Source organism: Octopus bimaculoides, chromosome 3, assembly GCF_001194135.2.
Source record: "Octopus bimaculoides isolate UCB-OBI-ISO-001 chromosome 3, ASM119413v2, whole genome shotgun sequence".
In the NCBI taxonomy this organism is placed as follows: Eukaryota; Metazoa; Mollusca; class Cephalopoda; order Octopoda; family Octopodidae; genus Octopus; species Octopus bimaculoides.
In genome coordinates this window covers 53,871,311-53,882,585 of record NC_068983.1, presented here as the reverse complement: position 1 = coordinate 53,882,585, position 11,275 = coordinate 53,871,311, and the positions used below count along the sequence as shown (strand labels likewise).

General features: G+C 38.1%; 1 protein-coding gene across 4 annotated transcripts in view; it reads left to right on the top strand.

Moving 5' to 3' along the window:
* Positions 1 to 1,396: 1,396 nt before the first annotated feature.
* Positions 1,397 to 11,275, top strand: part of LOC106880477 (uncharacterized) — a 39,989-nt gene continuing 30,110 nt past the window's right edge. For 2 of the 4 annotated variants that reach the window (XM_052966179.1, XM_052966178.1), the window contains exon 1: positions 2,656 to 2,842. The gene's annotated coding sequence lies outside the window, so the exon portion shown is untranslated. Of the gene's footprint in view, positions 1,486 to 2,655; positions 2,843 to 11,275 lie in introns of those variants that run through there. The other 2 variants (XM_014930420.2, XM_014930419.2) reach the window with 2 other exon arrangements.

Below are 11,275 nucleotides of genomic sequence, written 5' to 3'. Positions count from 1 at the left end.
TTAGGAGGGCATCCAGCTGTAGAAATTATTCTGATGCTAGAGTCTGGTACAGCCTTCCAGTTTGCCAGCTTTCGTCAAACCATCCAACCCATGCCAGCATGTAAAACAGACATTAAGTGATGATGATGACGATGTGTATATATATATGTATAACAAGCACAGGAGTGGCTGTGTGATAAGTAGCTTGCTTACCAACCACATGGTTCCGAGTTCAGTCCCACTGCGTGGCAAGTGTCTTCTACTATAGCCTCAGGCCAACCAAAGCCTTGTGAGTGGATTTGGTAGACAGAAACTGAAAGAAGCCCATCATATATATGTATATACATATTTATGTATGTATATGTTTGGGCGTCTGTGTTTGTCCCCCCAACATTGCTTGGCAACCGATGCTGGTGTGTTTGCATCCCCATAACTTAGCAGTTTGGCAAAAGAGACCGACAGAATAAATACTAGGCTTACAAAGAATAAGTCCTGGAGTCGATTTGATCGACTAAAAGGTGGTGCTCCAGCATGGCCAAAGTCAAATGACTGAAACAAGTAACAGAATAACAGAATATACATATATTAACACATACATTTGTTTACATATCTTTTATGCTTCATCTTTTATTAGACAGAGGCCATGCTGGGGCACCACCTTGAAGAAGTTTTTAGTTGAATGAATTGACCCCAGTAGTTATTTATTTATTTATTTATTTTTTGTTTCAAAGCCTGGTATTTATTCTTTCGGTCCCTTTTGCTGAACTGCTGATGTAAACTGGTGTTGGATGTAAATGTACCAACACCAGTTATCAAGTGGTGGTAGTGGGTAAACAAAGATACACAAATATACACACATATATATATCATTATCATTAAATGATGATGATGATGATTATATATACATATATCATCACCATCATCATCATTGTTAAATGCTGATGATGATGATATAAATATATATAGATGTGTGTGTGCTTATGTTTATATATATCTATATGTAAATATGTGAGTGTGTGTGTGTGAACATACCTGTGTCCATAGATTTGTGAATAAATATATATCAAACAATGATGATGATGATGATGATGATGATGATATGTATATATATATATATATGTATATATATATATATCATCACAAATTATTGAAACGTATATGTTCACACACACACACACACACATTAGATATTGGTATATGTAAACATACGCACATGCACACATACATACAAACTACACACACACACGCACACATTAGATATTGGTATATGTAAACATAAGCACATGCACACAAACATATATACGTAAAGCTGCACACACATACACACACAAACACATACACACACACACACACACACACACACACACACATGTGCATTCCTCCATTCACACACACCTATAAATACCATTTAACTTCTGGGTTTTCCCAGCTGTCACTAAGTATGTAAACAAGTGGAAGTCGTCATGGAAAAACCCAGGGTAAAACCCAGCGTAAAACCCAGATTATGTAAATATTTCTTTTATCTTCCCCTTGTTTAATGCATGCTGGATCACTGCTTTGAAAGGCTTCATTCAGAATTGGCGCAATTGGGCGTGTAAAAAATATGGTTAATGTTTACAATTATAAAATTTCTACAGTAATTGTATATCTATTTGCGACGTAGGTTATATTTCTACTACGACTTAAAATGGTCAGAAATCACCTGAGAACTGTCATTTGAATGGAAATTTTATTATAACTATAAAACACGTATTGCTAGGTTTGTACCACCCCCTTGAGACCCAACTACACTCTAGCTGAAAAATATAGAATACCGCATAAGTAATATAAATGTCCTAAATCCAGTGACGGTGTTAATGAAGATGTTACGCGTTAATTTAATATGTTAAACTTATCTTTATTAATATGTATCGAGTTAGATATATGAGTTAGAACTTGTTACCCGCCCACAAACCTTTTCCTTTGGAAATTTTTGCCTGCCGCACTGAAAAGTCACCCCCCCCCCCCACCTAATTTAATCGAATAAATTGATCCCAGGACTTAGTATATTTTTTTCTTTTCACTCTAGTACTTATGCTATTGATCTCTTATGCTGAACAACTAAGTTACACATCAATACCAGTTGTCAAGCGGTGGTGCAGAACAAACAAAGACACATGCACATAGATATATACATATATGTCCCTGTAACTCAGCGGTTCAGAAAAAAGACATCAATAGAATAAGCATGAGGCTTACATAGAATAAATCCTGGGGTCGATTTATTCAACTAAAGGCGGTGCTCCAGCATGGTTGCAGTCACATGACTAAAAGAAGTAAAACAATAAAAAAACTATACCATTTTAATCTTGAGCAACGCCAGGTATCTCTGCTTGTGTGTACGTGTATATATATATATATATATATATATATATATATATACACGTAACCTCGTGTTTAGTTTTTAAAAAAATAATTAAAAAATCTGTAAGCAAAACTGAATAGATCCTATACATGCATATATATATATATACATACATATACATGTGAATAAATATGTGTGTGTGTGTGTGATCGTTACCAGCATCGCCTAACTGGCACTTGTGCAGGTGGCACGTAAAAAACACCATTTTGAGCGTGGTCGTTGCTAGTACCGCGTGACTGGCCCTCGTGCTGGTGGCACGTAAAAGCACCCACTACACTCTCGGAGTGGTTGGCGTTAGGAAGGGCATCCAGCTGTAGAAGCTGCCAGATCAGAATGGAGCCTGGTGCAGCCATCCGGTTCACCAGTCCTCAGTCAAATCGTCCAACCCATGCTAGTATGGAAAGTGGACGTTAAATGATGATGATGATGATGATGATATAATGGTTTCTCACAACTAGTGTAAAGTATATAATTTGATTCATTTCTCTATTTTTATATTTTATTTTGTTTTAGTCTTGATTCTTTGTGAGTCACCTTATTTCTTATACGAGAAGCATTCTACATTATAACCCAGCTCCTCGTGTAGACGAGTTGTGAAGAATTACAACAACCAAAATGTATTCTAATGGGAATGAAAGAAACAGACTAAAAAGTGAGGTACCTTTTTGACAAGGTGTATATATGTGTGTGTGTGTGTATAGTTGTGTGCTATGAGTTTGTGTGTGTTTGCTTTCTGAAGCGGGAAAATTTTTAAAAAAACTCTTTACACAAAATGTAGAAACATATATTTTAAAAAAAACTCGCTGTTTTCATCTTTGCTTTGTTCGTTTATTTCTTGCTGCTCTCAGTGTTGATCTATTGTTGTTATCGATATCATTACCGTTGCTACAGTCGAACAATTTTTGTTGTTTATGTTATGTTGTTGTTGTTGTTGTGGTCGTCAAAGTAGTAAATCATGTTTTTACTTGCTTTTTTCTCGTGTCTGTTGTACTGATGTACCACACTCATATTTCTATTCGTTTATTCTTTTACTTGTTTCAGTCATTTGACTGTGGCCATGCTGGAGCAACGCCTTTAGTCGGGCAAATCAATCCCAGGACTTTTTTTTTTTGCAAGTGCTTATTCTATCAGTCTCTTTGCCGAACGGCTAAGTAATGCGGATGCAAACACACCAGCATTGGTTGTCAAGTGATGTTGTGGGGACAAACACACACGCGCACACACATATATATATACAACGGGCTTCTTTCAGTTTCCATCTACTAAACTCCACTCACAAGGCTTTGGTCCAAGGCTATAGTAGAAGACACATACCCAAGGTGTCCTCTACTGAACCCGGAGCTATGTGGTTCGTAAACAAGCTACTTACCACAGCCACTCCTGCGCTTATATTTATCTTTCTTTTTTTTATCTTTTACTTCTGCCATTTATTGGACTGTGGCCATGCTGGGGCACTACCTTGAAATATTTAATTAAACAGATCAATTCCAGTATTATGGGTTAAAAAAAAAAAAATTTTTGTAAGTCTAGTACTTATTCTATCGATCTTTTCTGCTGAACTGCCAAGTTAGAGGATGTAAACAAACTAACACCAGATGTCAAATGATGGTAGTGTGGTGCATAAATACTAGCACAAAGATACACATGCACACACACACATGTGTACACATACACATGCACACACACATGCATGCATGTATACACACACACACACACACACACACACATCTATATATCTATTGGGCTTGCACACAGTTTCCATCTTCTAGGTTCACTCATCCACACCCAAGGCTTTAGTCAACACAGGCCTATTGTAGAAGATACTTTCACAAGGTGTCACACAGTGGGATTGAGCATGGAACCATGTGGTTGGGAAGCAAACTTCTTACCACATAGCTACAATAAAATACTATTCTAGGCTTGTGGATGGATTGGATGAATCGTTTGAGCATTGGGAAGTTTATTTCAGCTCTTTATGTTCTGAATTCTAAACCTGCGATGACACAGGTGCAAAGCTGTATTGGCTTTTACTATTCCTTGAACAACATCAATAGAATGAGTGAGAAAGACGGCGAGCTGGCAGAAACGTTAGCACGCCGGGCGAAATGCTTAGCGGTATTTCGTCTGCCACTGCGTTCTGAGTTCAAATTCCACCGAGGTCAACTTTGCCTTTCATCCTTTCAGGGTTGATAAATTAAGTACCAGTTACGCACTGGGGTCGATATAATCGACTTAATCCGTTTGTCTGTCCTTGTTTGTCCCCTCTGTGTGTAGCCCCTTGTGGGCAGTAAAGAAATAGGTATTTCATCTGTCTTTATGTTCCACTGAGGGTGACTGCCTTTCATCCTTTTGGGGCCGATAAATTAAGTACAAATTGCATACTGGGAGCGATCTAATCAGCTACCCCCCTCCCCCAGAATTTCGGGCTTTGTGCCTAGAATAGAAAAGAATATTTAGGCAGTGAGCTGGCAGAAACGTTAGCACACCAGGTGAAATACTTAGTGGTATTTCATCTGTCTTTACGTTCTGAGTTCAAATTCTGCCGAGGTTGACTTTGCCTTCATCCTTTTGGGGGGGTCGATAAATTAAGTACCAGTTGCATACTGGTGTCGATCTAATTGACTGGCCCCCTCCCCAAAAATTCTGGGTCTAGAGTAGAAAAGAATAGAATGAGTTAGAGACTAGCTGATCTTCCATACAAAAACAAAAACAAAAAAAACATGCCTTGGTCTCCATCCAGGAGGAACTGCCCAAGAGTAGATCAATAATTATAAAAAAACATACAGATGCCTAAATTATAAAAAAAAGTTTTGACCTTGTGACCTAATTTTATAATGACCTGATGTACATATGACTCTGTATTTTGGAATGGGATTATTATAAACAAAAACTGGAAAATTTAAAAGATAACCACAGTAATCTTTGTGTTGTAGTAAATACAAATACATTGTGGAAAACCAAATTAAGGGCAGTGTTTATCCAGAGATAATATCTCTTGTATTGTGTTAGATAAAACAAAGTATTATCTGTAGTAGATAAAAATTTCTGACAGTGGTGGGAATGCTAGTTATGCATTTCTGTATCACTGGGCTTCGTCAGTAGTATGTATTCACATCTTTTATCTTTTACTTGTTTAAGTCATAAGGCTGTGGTCATGCTGGGGCACTGCTTTGACAAATTTTTAGTAAAATGAATCAAACACACTACTTTTTAATTTTTTTTTTTTAAACCTGATACTTATTCTATCAGTTTCTTTCACCAAACTGCTAAGTTATGGAGATCAGCACTTCTTTATGCAGCTGTTCTTCTCCACACACATCACATGCCCATATCAACACTGTCATCTCTCTTGCACACCACATCTGATGCCTCTTATGCCCAATTTTTTCCCCCCAAGACGCTTACACTCTGTCATACATGCACATTGACATTGCACATCCAGCAAAGTATACCAGCTTCATTTCTTTCAAGCCTTTGCATATCCTCTGCAGTCACAGCCTATGTTTCATTGCTGTGTAGTATGGCTGTTCACACTGGCATCATACAATTTACCTATCACTCTGAGGGAGAGGCCCTTTGTTACCAACAAAAGCTTATTTTTATTCTAGCATCTATGTTCTCTGAACATTCACCTCCGCTGCTGACTTGGTCACCTAGTTAACAGAAGTTACCAACTACTTCTATGTATCTCCCATGGTATTTGATAGAGTCTATTTTCTGTACATTTCTGGTGTTTATTGTACTTGTACACATGCCATGCACAAAGACTATTTTCCCTGTTAACCTTCCTCTGATATTGTTGCACTTCGTATGTGTCCATAGCTTGCACTAGGTACATCTTATGGAGTTTCCACCTACACCTTTTCTACATATCAAGCAGGTCCATCTATCTGAAGGCATTTATGATTTGTCTGCTTTCCTGCTTACTAAGATTTTGGATTTTACTAAATTAACTCTAAAGCCCTTTGATTCTAGACCTTGCTTCCACACCTGAAATTTTCTCTCCATTTCTGGTAGTGATTCAGCTATAAGAATAAGGTCATCAGCATAGAGAAGCTCCCAGGGGCAGCCTGAATTTCTCTGTTATTGCTTGGAGGACTATGATGAACACAAGGGCCTGAGGACCAATCCTTGGTGAACTCCTTGTACACTGAATACATTGCTATACTCATTGCCAACTCTCAGCTTACTGACAGCATCCCTGTACATGCTTTTACAGCTCTCACTAACCACATATCTATCACTAGCTTCCACATGGACCACCACGTCAATGAAAGCCAGGTACAAAGGTTTATTTTTGGCTAGGTACTTCTCTTTCAGTTGCCTTACCAAACTGCATCCCATCTAGCCTAACTCTCTTCTTAATCAGATGGGCTATGATCCTCTCTGTAACTTTCATCACCTGATCCAACAATTTGATCCCTCTGTAATTATTTCTATCTTACCTTTGTAGCAGTTGACTATGGTGTTGCTACAGTAGTCATTGGGTATGACTCCCTCAGTCATTGGGTATGACTCCTGATAACTATATGGGTGACTTGACCATAACCCACACCGCCAGATATTTTAAGCATCTCAACGGTAATTCCTGATGGGTCAGGTGCTTTCCCCATCTTCGTGTCCTTCATGGCTTTATCTATCAAGCTACTATCTATTCAGATAGCTGGTCTTTCTGTTAGATCCACATTAGGCAGACTCTCCTTCTACCATGAGTTTTCTCTATATAGCAGCCTTTCCTAGTGTCACTTCCAAACCTTTTTCTTTGCAGAGTCACTAACTGCAAGTGATTCATCACCCTTGAAAATACATTTCTCTCCAATAACATCACAATTTTCCCTGACATACTGTCTTGCTAGCCAAAACAGTTCAAGCCAAAACACTTCTTTCTTTCTGTTTTACCCATGGTTAAGTATATCTATCTTCTAGCTTCCCGTCTTGCTACCTGGCATAGTTCCTTACTACTGCCACCCTTCCCCTCCTTCCAGGCCTGCTTCTTTGATATAATGGCTCTGTCAACTACACTCTTCCACCACCATGTCACTTTAGGTCTAGTTGGAACTTTGCACCAGCTACAAATTTGGTCTGTGGCTTTCAACAAGTTGTCTTGTAGGGACTTCCAGTTACCCTCTATGTTGCACTTCTGTAACTCCTCCTCAAATTCTTCAGTTAGGATATCTCTAAATCTCTGACTATTCAGAGGATCCTTAAGCTTCCAGATCCTTCTTTTCCAAACTGGATTGCTTCTTGGAAGCCTTCTTGCCTGAAGAACAGGACCTGGGGCACTTCAAGTTCACTAGAATTAAAGTTTTAAAAAATTACCAAATTTACATCTCAAAACCCATCTATTTCAAATAATTGAATTTGATGAGTTAGCAGAAAAAGTTTAAATAAATGACTGAAAATGTCACTTTATAAATAAATTTTTCCAAAATTCAAATTCCGTTTTTCACACTTCCACTTGTGATGTTTGGCTTTTCCTTCATTGTGAAAAATACAATGAAGGAGGGAAGAATGGGGTGAGATTTTTTTTTCTTTTAATGTGAATTGCATATGTTTCAGAATGTAGAACAAGATACAATGACAGGAAATTGCGATAAAGAAAAAAACATTTTTGTGGTTGTTGCTGTTCCAAAGGTATGATGAGTGTGTGTGTGAGAGAGAGAGAGTGGGGGAAAATACCAACATTTAAAAGACATGCATTTTAAAAATGACTTCCCTTCATTGTTTCACAATGCATGAAAAAACAAAGCAGGGGCAAACCCCAACAAAAATGGGGAAATTCAAACAACTATTTCCAAAAGTCTGCTTTTGCAGCTTCTCTTGGACACATGACCACTACACCGCATCACACTTTGAGGGCTATGCGTTTGCAATCTAAGAACAGGAGATTTCCACAAAGTACCTGGTGAACAAGAGAGACAGTGACACTTTTATAATCCCAAGGTGCAACCGCATGTGTAGGCTATGCCATATTTCTGTAGAAGACATCATGCATGTGATTCGCAGCTGTCTTACACTGTTGTCATGGTACTACCTCCCTATGTTCACAAGAACTATGGAAGGTCAGATTGATATACCAAATTGGCTTGCTACAGTAAGGGTTAATCTTGTTGCCAAAAATGAAATAACTGAGAGGCAGGAAATTACAAGCCCAATGCTTGCCTAAACATTATGTACAAACTGTACACAAGTTGCCTCAATCAATTCCTCTAGGACCATTAAGTCAAACAACATTGTGACTGATGAACAGGCTGTTGGAAAGAAGTGAGTGTGGGGATGTGCCAAACAACTTTTAATAAACAAAGCTGTACTGTCTAAAGTAAGAAAACCGTGTAGAAATCTTGTGATAGTTTGGCTTGACTATAAGAAGGCATGCAACTCTATCCTTTATTCATGGCTGTTGAAGTGCCTACATCTGGTAAAAGTACCTACTACATTAATTGCTGCTGTAGAGAGACTTACAAAGACATGAACAACAATTCTCACCCTTCCAACTGAGAACAGAATAATTGTTTCTGATAGAAGAGGCATTTCAAAGGAACATTCCAGTGAGATAGCCTTTCTGTACTTCTTTTCATTTTGACACTAAATCCATTATCGTTCCCACTGCAGAAAACAAATGGTTACATGCTAGGATCTTCAACTGCTAGAAGTATCAATGTAACTCATAATTTCTTTGTAGTTGACCTGAAGATTTATGCTAAAAGTGTTAACAATTCCAAAAAACAACTGGAATTAATAACAACATTTTCAGCTGATATAGGCATGGAATTTGGCCAAAAGAAACGTTCATATTTGGTTATGCAGTACCAGTGCTGATTCCAACATTTGGGATATTTGATTGGTCTGGAGAGGAAATCCACTCCATAGATATCAAAACCCACAAAATCTTGACAACTGGGAACTTCCACAGAAACAGTAATGTTAACAGACCCTACCTAAGAAGAAATGCATGGGTATGTTGCCCAGAAGCTTGAAGAAGACAGTAGAATTGACATGAAGTGCAGCCTCTCTTGGACACAAGACCACTACATCACATCACACTTTGAGGGCTATGCATTTGCAATCTAAGAACAGGAGATTGCCACAAAGTACCTGGTGAACAAGAGAGACAGTGACACTCTTATAATCCCAAGGTGCAAATTCGATGACTGGCACCTGTGCCAGTGGAGCGCTAAGAGCACCGTCTGAGCATGATCATTGTCAGAGCAGCTGTCTGGCTTCCATGCCAGTGGCACGTAGATAGCACCATTTGAGCGTGATCGTTACCAGCGTTGTCTTACTGGCACTTGTGCCGGTGGCATGTGAAAAAACATTCGAGCGAGGTCGTTGCCAGTGCCGCTGGACTGGCTCCTGTGCAGGTGGCACGTAAAAAACACCATTTTGAGCATGGCCATTGTCAGTACCACCTAACTGGCCCTCGTGCCGGTGGCACGTAAAAGCACCCACTATACTCTCTGAGTGGTTGGCGTTAGGAAGGGCATCCAGCTGTAGAAACTCTGCAAGATCAGATTGGAGCCTGGTGCAGCTTTCTGGTTTGCCAGTCCTCAGTCAAATTGTCCAACCCATGCTAGCATGGAAGGCAGACGTTAAATGATGATGATGATGATGATGATCTGAAGAAAGAATTTTTATTCCGAAATATCATATCAGACTATGGATGATTAAATAACAACGGTTATTATAGTCCAATGTTTGTATTATAGTGCATTGTTGTGTCATTCAAAACATTTTGTTCTTTACAAACAATACACACTGCTTCAAGTGACCTACAATACTTTGCTAACTATAACTAAAAGCAAAGATGAATTGTAAATGCTTGAGAGGAAGACTTATGACAAACTGAATTAGTAACATTAAGGAGTGGAATAAATCATCATATGGGGAGTGTTGAAGAATGGCAGAGAAAAGACTGGAATGAAGATCCTTGGTATTCAATCTCGTGTGAATGTGTGTGTGTGTGTGTGTGTGTGTATAAATATATGATACCATGTGATACCATGGATTTTACTTACCTATTTTACTTTAAACCAACACTCAAATTTTCCTGTATCTCATCTATGACCTTATAGTATGAATATCCTGGATGTGTTATCTCTCTATATTAATTCACTGTGACCTTTCACTCTGAGGATTCTTGTGGGTTTTCTCCTAAATATATATATATATATATATATATATATATATATATATATATATATATATATTGTTCTCTCTTCTGTAGAAATATATTATAAATGACTTGAGGCCTTGTAACTGCTTGTTCTTAATTAATTTATTATACCTACATATAAGTATTTATATAGAAAACACATACACTCAGATGTGCATATACATGTGTATACTAATAATGATGATGATGAAAGTAAATTTCCTGTTGGTAACAAGAGCTTGTGATTTATTTATAACAATGGTGCGGATTTCCTCCATAGTGTCTCATTATATAGTTGTAGCACCACTTCTGGTGTATGAAATGTATAATAAAATGTAATGTTAAAAAAAGAGACATAGCTAATTGTAGCATCAATCAATATCTATAAAACACAAGATGTTTGTGTGTGTGTGTACGTGATGTGGGTTATGCACGCCCACAAATTAGCACGCATGTCGCTCCAATTTTAGGAGGACATTGTTCATGACCCTATCTGTGTTTTTGTCAACTTTTTCTCACAGAGGCACCCGCGTATAGCTGTAAAAATCGATAAACTTTTACCAATTTTGAAGTTTGTTGACATGGCGAAGTCAAATCTGTGCGTACGCGCGTGAAGGAGAGAGAGAGCAAGAGAGAGAGAAAGAAAGAAAGAGAGGGAGAAAGAAAGAAAGAGAGAGAAAGAAAGAAAGAGAGAGAGAAAGAAAGAAAGAAATAGTGTGTTTGTGACAAGGGGAGAAACA